Source organism: Ailuropoda melanoleuca, chromosome 5 (assembly GCF_002007445.2).
Source record: "Ailuropoda melanoleuca isolate Jingjing chromosome 5, ASM200744v2, whole genome shotgun sequence".
NCBI lineage: Eukaryota > Metazoa > Chordata > Mammalia > Carnivora > Ursidae > Ailuropoda > Ailuropoda melanoleuca.
The window spans coordinates 55,850,524-55,865,726 of record NC_048222.1 but is presented as its reverse complement, the minus strand read 5'-3'; the positions used below and the strand labels follow the sequence as shown (position 1 = coordinate 55,865,726).

Sequence of the window (15,203 nt, the reverse complement as noted above, 5' to 3'; positions counted from 1 at the left end):
GGGGGGGGGGGGGGGGGGCTAGCCATGATTTCATATTATTTTGAAATATTCATTTTTAAATGCAAGTATCTTGCCATTAAATACTCCCTTGGAGATAGATCTTTGGGTGTTTAAAAAATGATTTTACAGTGTCCTTAATTATGTACTTAAAATCACAGAGCATCAGATTTATTCGTCCCATTACTTTAAGTCCCAATGCTCTTTACCCATCTCTGAAATGTAACGTTACAGCAGATTTTGCTACTCCTCTATCAGGCCGTCTTATTGCCCACGTATCACCTTGACTCTCTCCCTCACTTCATTCAGATCTGTGCTCAAAGTCACCAACTCTGAGAGGCCCACCCCGGTCAGCCTACCTAGAACAACACACACGCACCCCTGTCCCTCTCCATCCCTTATCTTGCTTTATTTTCCTCCATAGGAAAACACACAGCTACTATACTGTATATTTCCTTGTTTATTGTCCAGTTCCCCCCCACAAGAAAGTCAGCTTTAGGAGAACAGGGACTTTGTCTTTGGATATACACCCGGGGCCTCGAACAACATGCAGTAGGTGCTTGAGGGAGGCTGAATAAACCAATGAACAGTAATAGCATTGTTGTGTGGTTTTGTCACTTACTAAATAGGTATCCATCCTTCTCCGGAATACGAGCTGCTTGAAAACAGAGCTCTTGTTTCATTCCTGGTCATCACCAACAGCGCCCAGCAGATAGTAATTTATCAAATGGACTGAAGCTGAAGTCTAAAGTATAGTTTTCTGTATGATACTTTCCATTTCTACTAGATTTCCATTTATAATATGCCCTCGAGTTAATTTTTTTTTTTTAAAGATTTTACTTATTTGAGAGAGAGAGAGAGATGGAGATAGCAAGAGAGAGCATGAGTGGGGGCGGGGGAAAGCAGGCTCCCCGCTGAGCAGGGAGCCCTATGCAGGGCTCGATCCCAGGACCCTAGGATCACAACCTAAGCCAAAGACATACACTCCACCGACTGAGCCACCCAGGTTGCCCCTCAAGTTAATTTTTCTTAGCTCACCTTAACCTGTCAGTCCCCAAAGTAGTGCCAGTTGATAGACCTAATTTGAATAGAACTTGCTACAGGCACAGAGCGGTTAGGGTCAGCTTTCAGACTCCTTTTAACTACATCTTGAAGTATGAAATTCAGAGGAGGAGGAGAAGCGTAGGGGAAAGGACGGAGGCCTATAGCACATTGAAGATGAAGAAAGCAACTGCTCACTCTTTATGGCATGAACAGAGGAGATACACTTGCTCTGGATAACCAAAAGGGGGAAAAGGAGGGTTTAAAATCTCTGCTTCAATTTCATAAGCCATTCAATAAGTGCCTGCTGTGTGATCTTAGTACAATTAACGTGTTCTGTATCATTTCAATCCTTTAAAAGATTTGCCTTATGACCCAGTATGTAGAAAGTTATTTTAAAAATGTGTTGTCTCTATGTCCATTTGGTCAATTAAAACTTTCATTTTAATCAGCTTGTTCTACTACTGAGATTGGTACATCTAAAATCTCCCATTATATATAGAATTGCTTATTCTTACTATTTGTCAAATTTTTTTTGCTTTATCTATATTAAATCTAAGTTATAGAGAGTAAAAAACTTACAATCACTAATTTTCTAGTCAACATGTTAAAATTATAAAATGTATATTATAAAATATAACCATTTTATCTTTTGTACTGATTTGGCCTTAAATCTATTTCATCTAATTAAAATGAAGCTATACTAGCTTTCCTTTGGTTAAAAATAAAATTTTAAAAAATAAAAGCTCTACTTTTTCCTCTTGTAGATATATACCCAAAAGAACTGAAACCAGAGACTCAAACAGATACTTATACACCAACATTCACACCAGCATTATCCACAATAGCCAAAAGGTGAAAACAACCCAAATGTCCATTGATGGCTAAAAGGCTACACAAAATATTGTATACAAATACAATGGAATATTACTCAGCCTTAAGAAGGAATGAAATTCTGGGAGCCTGGGTGGCTCAGTCAGTTAAGCGTCTGCCTTTGGCTCAGGTCATGATCCCAGAGTTCCAGGATCAAGCCCCACATCAGGCTTCCTGCTCAGCTGGGAGTCTGCTTCTCCCTCTGCCCCTCACCCCACTCAAGCTCTCTCGCGCGCACTCATGCACAAGTACGCGCTCTCTCTCTCGCTCTCAAATAAAATCTTAAGAAAAAAAAGAATGAAATTCTCATACATGATGCAACATGATAAACTTTGAACACATTATGCCAAGTGCAATAAGCCAGACACAAAAGGAAAATATTGTAATAATTCCACTTGTATGAGTTACTAGCATAGGCAAAGAATAGAGGTAGCCAGGGTCTGGCAGGAAGGGAAATGGGAGGGTATTTACTGGGTATAGAGTTTCAGATTGGGATGAAAACATTCCAGAGATCAACAGTGGTGACAGTTACATAGCACTGTGATTGTGTTTAATGTCACCAACCAGTACACTTAAAAATAGCTAAAACAGTAAATGGTATATATTCCCACTAGATAATATTACCTGACCAGTGCTTAATTTTTAATCTTCATTAGGTAGCATATACATTGTCAGAACACTAGAAGTTCCATGTTTTTTAAAAAAACCTTATTTTGCTTTAAAAATCTTACTTTTTAGAAATGTCCCTGCCTGTAATCTAGAGTTTCCAAAGATTTTTCTCAATGATCACATCAATTTGTCCTCACAACAATCCAGTCAATTATGTTAAAGGAATTTTGATTAAATATCTGAGTACTTGAGAGAAATGTCTTCCCTAATTTACTCACCCTCTTACTTTGTCCTCCAACTTTGCACATATTTCATCAAAATGAAGAGATGGAAATTTTTATACTTAAGAATATGAAGCCATGCAGCTTTTCTCAACAGACTAAATTGCATCATGTTTCTCAAAACATGTAAATAAGTCTAGGTCTACTGCCAAGACAGCTAAGAAAGCCAACAAATTACCATTTTAAGTAAACAGATAGATAAACCACCTATAGCAACCAGTTATGCCTGATCCAATATTTTCACTCAACAAGTGCAAATACTTTGCTAGACACGCAGAGATGAGGGGATTCTATAACGAAAGGTGGAGAACAGGCTCTACTCTTGAGAATGGGACCACCAAGCAGATTTAGTCCCTTTGTGTCAATTCAATCTAATCGCAATGAAATGAACTAAGATTTCATCAATTCCCTGAAATTAAGCTATTACAAGAGTTTCAGGATTTTTGTTTGCTTGCTTGCTTTTAATGCCAAGAAAGGAAGGCTGAGCTCACTGAAATATCAAATCAAGCCTTAGCATCAGCCTGAATGGCAGAGAAGTAACTCTGGCCTAAAATTATGATTTGGACATATACAATAAGAAAGAAAAACAGAACAAAGTATTCCCTGATTTGTAAACACTTTCTTGAGCAATGCACCTGCTGTGAGCAGACTAGAGGCCAATTTGAACCTACTAAAGATTTCTTTGAGAGGAGCCCTTGAGTCCTACCCTATGTTATGCACTAAAGCATGAGAATTGCAGGGGTATAAATCATGCAATGTTGTGCAAATTACTTAACTGCTTTAAACTTTAGCTTCCTGAGCAACCTAAGTATCCATTGATAATGAATGTATAAAGACATGGGGTGTGTGTGTGTGTGTGTGTGTGTGTGTGTGTGTGTGTGTAAAATAACGGACTACTACTCAGCCATAAAAAAATAAAATCTTGTCATTTCCAACAACATGGATAGACCTGGATGCTATTATGATAAGTGAAATAAGTCAGAGAGAGACAAATACTGTATGATTTCACTTATGGAAATGTGGGATCTAAAGAACAAAAATGAACAGGCAAAACAAAACACAAACAGACTCATGAATACAAAATACAAACTGGTGGTTGCTGGGAGTGGAGGAGTATGCACAAAATAGGTGAAGATGATTAAGAGGTACAAACTTCCAGTTATAAAATAAAATAAGTCATGAGAATGTAAAGTACAAGATAGGGAGTACAGTCAATAATATTGTAATAACTTTGTATGGTGACAGATAATAACTAAAGTTATTGTGGCAATCATTTCTTATTGTATACAAATGTTGAATCTCTATGTTATACATCTAAATCTAGTATATGTCAACTACACTTCAACAAAAAAAAATGTTAGTTTCCTGATTGTAGAATTGGGAACATTAAAACCTGCTTCTCAAGCTATTTGTGAAGATTAAAGGAGATAATCACTAAATATTAAATTAATAAAAGAATATGTATGTTACATATGCAGTGATATAACAAGAATAAATAATACATAACCCAAAGCCTGTAATACAATCATTGCCCAACAAAGGTAAATGTCTTCCCTGCTCTCTCCAGAATCTTCCCAAATGTCTACCACATTTCGTTCATCAGAAGAAAAGGAAGACCTCTGAGTTCTGAGATATTCCACCTCTCTAGTTCTTTCCATCCTGATACGACCATCTGCCTTCTCTTCTGAGACAGTGGTTCCCAGGGCTATCCTTTCTATCCACCATTGAAAAGCACAAGAAATAGATAGTTTTAAAGAATGAAATCAATCAGGGTAAATGGCAGTTTTAATATTTCCTTCCTGTACCCCAGAGGATTATTTAAAAACCACCGTTCCAGGACAAGGTTTAGCCAGTGAGAGAAGTACACTAAAAATGTTCCTGCCCACCACACCCTTTTCTCTTCAGTGACAGAATCCTACTCACTTTCCATTCAGAAACAGTTTCACCAAACCTTGAAATCATACATACCTTCACGGTCCTCAATACCTAGAAACAGAGTTTTCCAACCTCTTCTGGTTTCATGTACTATCTGGCACTTTCTATGGTGTGTTTGGCTGAAGTTCACCAAGAGAAGGTAACCCAACTGCTCCCCCAATCTCCCCAACAATTACTTCCTCTTGATTGGTTAACCTTTTGTGTAAGAAAGTAGGTTTCCTTACATTGGCCAACATAAACGATTGACCCATTGCTGGTGGTACCATTTCCTACGTGGGATTTTCCATCCTTAATGAAAAGACTCACAGTTGAGTTAGTTATTACTCAACTAACTCACAAAAAGAACAAAAAAAAAAAAATCAGAAAATGCAAGACAGACATTTCTTTAGAAGTTAAGCCTGGATACGGATGTAGATTTAGGAATAGAGGAGTTTCCTGCTCCGTTAAAACTTCAGGAATTAAATTAAAAATAATAAACCTACCACTACATTAAAATTAATCATGTAGGATTTCAAAAATAAAAAACAATAGCTAAATTCCTGGGTCCTAAGTCACCTCTGGGGACTTGCTCCCCCCAGCACTTTGGATTATCGGGTAAGGGCTCTCCTGCATACCCCTTTCAGTTCAGACATTCAAACACAAAGCAGAACGGTGGGATCTGAAAAGTTTTTTGTTATCCAAGCCACTACACCCAAACCAGGTGATTTGCATTTAACTTGCCTTTTTAAATTCCTTCTGAACCTTGTGTTCCAGAACTAGATGACCCAGCTCTAAACCAAAGAGCCTAACTCCAAGCCAGACAACTGGTATCCCTAGTTATAAAAGTCATTCTAACAGTTCATTTCCAAAGGACAAATAATCCACAGCCAAAAATGGATCCTGGCACTGACTGTTGGCACCAGTGAGAAACACTCCCCTAAATGATATCTCTCGCTATCAAGAAAGCAGTGTCTTCTTTGCATATAACAAGTGACCAGGAAATATTTTGGGGCTCCACTTTTTCATAGATTGGCATCACAAGAAGTCCTTCTGACAATAGTAGGTGTTTACCAGAAAGAAGGAGTTGATCTGTGTCAGTGTTAGGGCTCCAGTGGTTCTCTGTCTCAGAACCTTCAAGACACTGGAGGAGCCAAACACTCAGGACCTTCTAACACTCAATCCAGCCCCACTTTCTCCTTAACAGGCTGTCATCCCAACAGAAGGAAGGACCAAGGCCACAAGGCTTTAAAGAAGCTCTTAGCTTTATCTCTTTACCCTTTAGTCTGTCCTACGCATCAATAGGAGTGAAAACTCCCTACCCCTTACATGTCATTTGGAAAGGGCAGGGCCCAAGACCAAAGGAGTTCAGGCTCCTAATCAGGACTATCTCTAGGACATTGCATACATTCATCACCATTTTCCATCACCAGTTCTATACCAAGTCCTCTGCAAGGCATTGGGATCCCAAGATAACCAAGACCTGGTCTCTGCCTTAGCAAGAACTTTTCTAGTGGAAGGGAAATAAGTTGTCAATAAGTCACTGTGATATGGTATGGTAAGAATTCTAATGGGGCATCCCGTACAAATATGCCTTGGAACTATAGGAGAAGGCATACTTACTTCTATGTGGTTGTGGAGGTATCACAGGAAAACCTCAGGATTTGAAGCTGAATCCTATGAGAGGAATAGGAGATGAAGAGGGAGGATCTGGTTAGTTTCACAAGCTAACAGTCCATGAGAATAAATATCACTGATAGCTTTATCTCCTCCCCTCAGCTACTACTCCATCCCACCTAAGAGAATGGCAGCCCTCAGGCACCACCTGAGTTTCCATTCCAAACGGCAGGAGCGAGTCACAAACCCACATCCTACAGCATTCATGAATGTGGAGGGCAAAAGGGAGTTCATCGTCACTTCAGTACATCAGTGAAGGTAATTACTAGGTCATAGCAGATCAAAGGCCAAGCAAGAGTTAGACAGGAATTGAGTTCTGAATGCGTCAAGCACTGCCTTGGGCACCCTACCTCTGAGAAAAGCATGAATTCTTTCCTACTTAAGGTGCTACAGCTGTGCTGTACCATAGATTGTAAGAAAATCTACCCTACTATGAAGCTGGAAGACGGCACTGGGATGTGGTGTAGGAGACAAAAGCACAAGATGGCAGGAGGGAGGCAAAACTGTCTCAGATGGCTCCAGAGTCATCCTGCCCTCTAGAGGTATTCCATATCTAATGGAGAGTGACAGATCCCATTAAAAGCTTTGAGTAAATATTAATTCCAGATGAACAATTACAAAGTGTGCATCCCTCCAGTTCTGGACACATCCCCACTAATGCTGAGCCACCTTTAGGTAGAACACACAAGTCTCAAGGCTTGGGATCTACAGTGGCTGAGTGGATGATAAAGCTATGTCTGGTGCATTCTCACATTTTTATGCATCCTTGGGTAAGGAAGATGTTTTTTACATTTTCCCTTATTGGTAAGCTAGTGTTTCATCTTGTACCCAGTCTGTCAAGGGGAAGGGGCAAAAATATCTTCCCAGAAAAGGAGGTGAGACATGGGGTTAAGTCATGCCAGAGACAGACAGAAAAGGGGAACAATGGATTCAGACACCAGAATCCTGGTTTTTTCCTACCTTGGGACCTAAGCTTCAGAGGGTGATTACAGAAGCACCCAGAAAGATGTGGAGGCACCCGGGTTAGTGGCCTGTTTCTTCCAGCTCTAAAGGGTGCCCTTGTCCACCATGGCATCAAATTCAGCAAGGCTGGAAGCAATAGGAGAGCAATGGAGGAAGAGGGTGACTCCAGATACTTGAGGCTGTGTTCCTGCCTCCTTGTGATAGACAAACAGCAAGGCCCAGGTCAAGAAGAAGAGATCGCCTTGAGCAAAGAGAAACCAGAAGACCTAGCATGGACACAAGGCTCCTACTCGTCACAGAGTCAAATGAGTCCTCCATTTACCCAGATGCCTCCCATCTTGGAGAGGAACAGGGAGAGAAGGATACCCAAAGGCCTTAAAAAGACTAAAGAATCAAAAGGAGCTTACTTGAACTTGAAAACATTATGATACATAAGTTAGCTAGTTTAAGATTTGTGGGTTTTGGGGGGTGGGGTAGTTTTTTTTATTATTTTTAGAGAGAACAATGTGTATGTGAGAGAGAGAGAGCAGGGGGAGGGGCAAAGGAAGAGGGAAAGAATCTCAAGCAGACTCTGCACTGAATGTGGAGCCTGATGTGGGGCTCGATCTCATGACCCTGAGATCATGACCTGAGTCGGATGCTTAACTGACTTGGCTACCCAGGTGCCCCTAGCTCAAGGTTTGTTAGAGATTATTTTTCCCTACTTAACCATCAGGCTGTGTAGGTTAGTGATAAAACAAAAACAAACAAAAAAAACAGATCCTTTATAAAAAATTAAATAGCCACATTTTTAAGGCATATAAGCAACAGAGTAAACTGTGACCCGCTACACTCATTTCCATCACTGAAGGCATCTGTGTATGGCTTCTGGTCACCTAGAAGAGTCAAACTCACCAAGAATGCTATGTTGGTTTGCTAAGACTATGACAATAAATTACTACAAACTAGGTGGCTTAAGACAACAGAATATTTTCCCCCTCACAGTTCAGGATGATAAAAGTCTGAACTCAAGGTATTGGCAAGGTTGGGTCCTTCCGGAGTTACTGACAGAGAATGTTTTATACCTTTCTTCTGGCTTCTGGTAGTTGCTGACAATCCTTTCTATTCCTTGGTTTACAGATGCATCCCTCCACACTCTCCATGTCAGATGGTGTTCTTTGTGTGTCTCCTCTGTATCTTTGTGTCTTCACATGGCTTTCTTATAAAGATGCCAGGCACCAAATTTAGTGCCCACTTTAATCTAGTATCTCATTTTAACTTAATCACATCTGGAAAGATTCTACTTATGTATAAGGCTACATTCTAAGATTCTGGGTAGACATGAATTTAGGGGGCATACTATTGAACCCAGTACAAATTTATAATAGGGAGTTTTAATAAACAACCAGAATTGAAATTACAGGGTAAAGTCTAGGAAGATTTTCATTCACTGCAAAGAAAGGTCTCCTCTCTTTAGCTGGACTGGACATTTTTTGCTTCTCTGCATACATTACATCCATGTTGGGGTGTTTATACACACTGTCCACATGCCCTTCCCCCACCTCTGTTTACATAGCTGAATCTTCTACACCTGCTATGTATCCTTCTAAAATTCATATGCTGAAACACTTACCTTCTCCCCACCCCCCACCCCCACACACACACCTCCAGGTGATGGTATTAGGAGGGAGGGCCTTTGGAGGTAATTAGGATTAAATGAGATCATGAGGATAAGGCCCTTACTGACAGGATTGGTGCCCTTAGACTCAGCAGAGAGCTTCCTTCCCCTCTACTTTCTACCACAAAAGGAATTAAGGAGATGACAGCAGTCTATAACCTGGAAGAGGGCCCTCACCAGAACTCAACCATGCTGGCAACCGATCTCAGACTTTCAGCCTCCAGAACTGTTGAGAAATAAATTTCTGTTGTTTATAAGCCACTCAGTCTATGGTAATGTATAACAGCAGCTCAAATAGACTAAGGCCACATCTTTAAGGTTTTACCTGCATATCATTGCCCCTGGGAACCCCGTTTGGAGACTCTAAGAAATCTGGAGCTCCACTGAGCTCCTATAAGATGCTGCACTTTTGCATCATGGCTCATTACTTGCCTTACTGTAATCTCCACCTGTCCACTTGTCTGGGCTTCCAATATGTGAGGGTGGCAACTCAATGTTCCACCCAGGACCTAGCACAGAATATAACAGTACAGCACACCTGTGATGAGATTACCCACGTTCTAAGGAGCTTCTGGATGATCTTACAAGTCACTCAACCTCTTTGGGTCTCAGCTTCTTCATCTGGAAGAATCTTAGACTAATAATGTCCAACATTCCATAAAAATAATGATGGGTAACAACTAATAGCTGAACAGTACTTACTATGTTCTAAGTGCTTTACAAAGAGTAACTCAGTTCTTTCTTACAACAATACTATGACATAAGCCTTTTTGTAAATAAGGAATCAGAGAAGCAAAGGTTAAGGAAATTTCATAAAGCTGCAGAGCTAGAAGCTGTCAGAACTGGAATTTGAACCTGGCAGTCTCATTCTAGAATCTATGTGCCTAACCTGTCTACTATTTCTGCTCCTGTATGATGGTGCTTCCTTTCATTCTATATAGGAGCTGGTGTGAATTTACTCACCCCCAAAGTCTAGATGTGTGTGATTCCCCACTGATATGCTAGAAATATAAATTCTAGCTCAATACAATTAGGTAAAGAAAGAGAATAGCATTCCAGTACCTTATAATTTTTAACATCGCTATCTAAAAATATTGGTATATTTCCATAGTCTTTTCTTCAAAGTCTTAGTAATATTATTAGGAATAATACTAACAATAGTTATATATGTAATTATCATCAATTATAATATGATTAGTAGTAATCACACTATAATAGCCATTCAGCAATTGGCCTATGGTTTGGTATCCAGGAAACTGACATGAAAATAGACAATTTTTTGACACTATTTAGACTTAGGCTCTTTCCAGAGTTGCATGATTTGCATAAAGAAAAGCACAGAACCAGCAATCCTAAGCTTGTGTCAGAGACATAAAGATTAATTAGACATAGATTCTTATGTTAAAAATTTGGACTGTAGAAGAAATAAAGCATGACAAATTATGCAGAGGTAAGTGCCCCTATAATGGTAAAAAGATAATTGCAATGGGAGGGAAAAAAATGCAAGAAGAAAAGAGGCTCATGATCAGGCCAGACTTTGGGGAACAGAAAGCATTTGCACTGGGCCATGAAGAGCTGGTATGACTTATGTATACAACAAGGAGTGAAAGCCATTCAGGGAGTGAGAACAGCAGTAGCACAGTCAGAGAAGTTAAAAAAAAAAAAAAATATCTACAAGGATCATCTAATGCTATGCATCAGTCTTTCTTGCAAATGGGAGTGTATAAAAGGAGATAATGGAAAATAAGGAAGAAAAACATGTTAGAGGTAAATTATAACCTATGACAACTCTCTTGGCCATTGATAACAATAACGTAAATTAAGTCAACATCAATGGGAATGGAGAACAAAGTACAGATTCAAGAAGTAGTCCCAAGATAGAAGCAATAACGTTTGTCAACAGGAAGGGAAAGGAGAGGGCAAAAGTCAAACATGATGCCAAGTTCTGAACCCAGATGGCTGGGAGAATGTGGGAGACATTGAAAAAATTGGGAAGGAAAAGGTGAAACAAATTCTGGGTCATCTGTGTGAGCCCCTTGCACCAGTCTCAGCTAGCACATCACCAAGCAGGAGGAGAGAACATCTCAAGTCCAATAGTCATTCTGTGACTCACCAGATGTGAGGGTAAAGTTCTTTCTACTCTCACTACAGTAAAACAAAACTTACACATCATTAACCAGATCCTTCAAGATAACTGAATGTTCAGGTAGGAGGTCTATAATGACTAAGTCTTAACTCAGAACCTCAAAATCTAACCTTAGAGAAAAAGTTTTAAAGGTTTTATGTTCCCACTCTTCAACCCTTAGCTGGTTGAAATCTGAAAGCTATATTTTCTTTTTTTGAGGTACAGTTATGACATATTCATTTCCAAACTATCTTAGTTTCATCTGCATTCAATATTAAGTGTGACAAATTCTAAACTTGTAAGTTGATCAAGGAGGCACTCTAGAGTTCATTTGGATCTTGCCTATCAATATTCTGAGTAGTCTTTCCCTATTGCTAGCAATCTTTAATCACTCCACCATCACTTGATGGTGTCACGCTTCAGAGAGCCTTTAATTTTAAGCCTGTTTCCGTGAATCATTTTCACTGTGGTTTGTGGGAATCGTTTGAACACCCAGAACATTTGACATGTCACATCTGTCCATCAAGATTGCTTTGGGTAGGTAACCTTTGCAGTGCACACTTATCTAAGCTCCTAGACATTCTTTCAAATTTAAAACAAACTGGTAAGAGCTTGTATAATTTTACAAAAGTGTGGGGAGCAAACCGATTGAATATCCAAGTGCAAGAATTGAATTCCACATGGGACTTCATCTAGCAACGCAGTAAGTAGATACTTCTGCTAAGTAATGAATTGGGGTCTACCTCTGTAGACATATTTTCATAGGTCATCATAATTGAAACCTGACAAACATAAAACTGTAACTAAATACTGATGCCATTGGAGCAGAGCATCATAAAGAGAAATGTCCTAGGCTCCTCTTATATCCGACTGGGAAACTTTTGGTCCAATTAAGGGAACACAGATGTAACTTCAAAGGGCCTCCAAAAAAGTGCAAATTCTCACTGGTAAATCCTTATCTTTCCACAAATAAACTGTAAAGTCCCCAGACATTTAATAATTCTCTCATGTACATTTCAACGAAAGGTAAAGCTGCTTGTTTTGTTTTTTTTCCATCCAACCTTGAGTGTGGAGACTTTCTTCTTCTGAATTATTGATATAAGCATGGCATTTAAATGCGCACAACAAGTAGCTGCAGATCTGTTTGGATCTCCCGATTGTGTCAATTACTGTGATGCTAACCATGCCCATTCAATCCTGGAGTTTAAGTAAACAGGACCACCACTCTCTGCTCTTAGCCGAGGATTTATAGGGGCTGTGTGTCTGGCACTCAAGGAGATGTTGGCTTGCTCTCACCCGTGATTACATATACAACATTGTCATATAATTTTCAAAGACTTCAAAGCTCACAACCTTCTGTGAACTTGCTATCTGGGCATGTTTATCATGGCAAGGAATAAAGGGAGGAGTGCTATGCAGAAATTTCAAATTAAAAGCACTTCAAAAATGCATTCTGCAGGTCTATAAAATCTCAAAATGTCCAGGAGAAAAATGAAAAAAGCCAATCAGTCTACCACCCATAGAGGGGTAAAGCCAGGCTGGAGCAAATGTGGCTTAAATGTTAGTTTGGAAGGGCTGTTTGATTTTTCCATGATTAAGATATTTTATCCTAATTGTTTCCTTTGCTAAATGAGTAGTGCTTAATTGGTAAGTAGAAATGAGTTCACTTCCTTCCCTCTCTTTTTGAAAGTGACCAGATGTCTCATTTGGGGAATTATCCTTGTGATATTGTACTGAGAATACAGAACAGGCCTGTGGGTCTAAAGAGGCCGGGTCACGTGAGTGTGAGAGTAGGGACTCTGGAGTCCAGCTTGCCTGTAGGTGAAGACTGGCTCCACCACCTTGTAGTTGAAAAGCATTGGATAATTTCCCTATGTGTCTCAGTTGCCGTATCTGTAAAATGGGGGTAATAATAACAGAACCTACCTCATCAAGCTATGACGATGAAATAAAATATGTACTCATGAAATATTTTATTACTATAACTGAAACATTGGACAGGAGAAATTAAAGTACTTCTTTCCACATCAGGGGTTAGCCCTTGAAGAACCAATAAAAATTTTCTTGTTGGGGTTCTCAATGCTGTATCCCTACAGCTTTGGTTTATACTTTACTGGAGCACTTTTAATATTGATGTTCTCCCCTGCATCAGGCATTGTGCAAGAGGCTTCTCATACTTATTACAGCCACAGAATCAAGAAATGTGTTAGCACTGATACAATGTCTATCTTCCCTGAATACTTTTCCATTCATTCTCTATGTTTCATTCATCCAAGAAGGATCTATCACATGCCAGCCCATGGGCTACACAAATTCAATGCCCCAAATCCCTGGCTCTTACCAATCAGTGAGCAAACTTTTCTAAAAACAAAACAAAACAAAACAAAAAAACAAAAAACACCAATATTTTGGGAGATGCCTAGATTCCCTATATTAGCCAGAATTTTCTGGGAGGACTCATCCCAAGGGATCACGAATTATGTATCTATCTTTCTGTACAGTGCTGGCTGAGGAAAGCCATTGTGTCCTTTGAATGCTGGGCAGTATAGTGCGTCATTATGACTCATGAGTAATCAATCACCGAGTGACATTTAAACATCTGATTAACCGCCACATTTTCCAGCAGTTATTGGAAGCTTCTCAAACTGAATGTACCCTTGGGATGAGATCTGAATCACTGTCACTGAGGACAACAGTGCATATTGTCAGGAAATGCATAACAACTGGGGGACAGGAAGAGTCTCATTTGTGTCATTCCTCATGGTGAGGCATCTGCTGTCTCTCTCTCATTAACAATACCATGCTTCTGTTATGAAGTGAAACACAGACCTTTATAGCCATATACAGGGTTAGAGGTGGGAGGAACACCATCTTAGACACAAAAGATAGTCAAAGAAGGGAGTGGACAGAATCCGCCATTTATTTATTCCACAACCCAGGCTTCCTGCCACTTTAATGATCTTTCCCCTGTACCACACCTGGTGACAAGATTTCAAGAGCTTCTGCTCAGCTTCTCTTTCACCAGAGTCCCACTAATCAACTCAATTAACATTATTTTGGTCACAGCTGTGAGCACAACCTGCCAACCATGATCATCTCAGTATTGCTCTAGCAGCTGGCTGAGAGAACCTATCACATTTTCTTCCTTCCACAATCTGTAAGGCACACTGGGACAGCCTCCCTCATACATTGGTAGAGAGAGGGTAGACTGACACAGCCTTTCTGGAACTCAGTCTGGCAGTTTATCAAACGCTTCACACATGTGCATACCTTGAGATTCAATCCTTCCATTGCTGGGAATGTGCACTTAGAAATGATCAGAGACATGCAACAAACATGTATACAAACATGTGTACATGGTTAGTAAGAGACAGGGCATCCCTGGTCCAAACACAGATACATATAAAACTGAATGAAATATACTCAGTCATCAGTTAGCTACACCTGGACCTAAAACGGTGTCAGATACTGAAATAGACGGCACAATGTCAAGAATTAGCTACCAAATAGAAGTGTATCTTGTAAAGTTGACCAAATGCCTAGCATGTTGTTGGTGCTCAATAAATTTTGCACCCAGGAGATTGTGATTTATAATTTAAAAAATTTTTGTCTTCATCCCCATACCTACCACAGAACTTTTAAAACCCCTGGACTTTCTGAAGTGGAGAGAGAAATGGAGGTGTCATTTTTTATGTTAATGAGGCAACTTTTGGAAAGCATTTAAGGACGGGCTGGTTGCTAGTGGAATCAACCATGAGACTAGAGGGGTTGGAGATTGCAGTCTCATGCCCTGACCTCTAGGTACCTGAGAAGCCAGGTAACTATCTTCCACGCTCAGCCTCTTGTGCAAGCCTCTATCTGGAACACACCCACTGAAAATTAGGAGCAGGGGCAAGGCTCCACCTTGTTCTTACCAGGGAATTCCCTCTCCTCTAGGGATTGAAGTGCAGTCTCTGAATGTCCTCAGGCTTCTGAATCATGCTGATTTCCTCCCTACTAGTTCCACTCTCCCCGCTCCCTGGAGCTGGATCTTCCACCAGGCTAGGGCCCCATCCCTTCACAGCCTGTA

At 40.0% G+C, this 15,203-nt stretch overlaps 1 protein-coding gene across 1 annotated transcript in view; it reads right to left on the bottom strand.

Annotated features, from left to right (window-relative positions):
* ATP8B4 (ATPase phospholipid transporting 8B4 (putative)) overlaps window positions 1-4,902 on the bottom strand; it is a 247,199-nt gene extending 242,297 nt beyond the window's left edge. The window contains exon 1 of the mRNA XM_034660997.1: window positions 4,770-4,902. The gene's annotated coding sequence lies outside the window, so the exon portion shown is untranslated. The remainder of the gene's footprint in view (window positions 1-4,769) is intronic.
* Window positions 4,903-15,203: the final 10,301 nt, after the last annotated feature.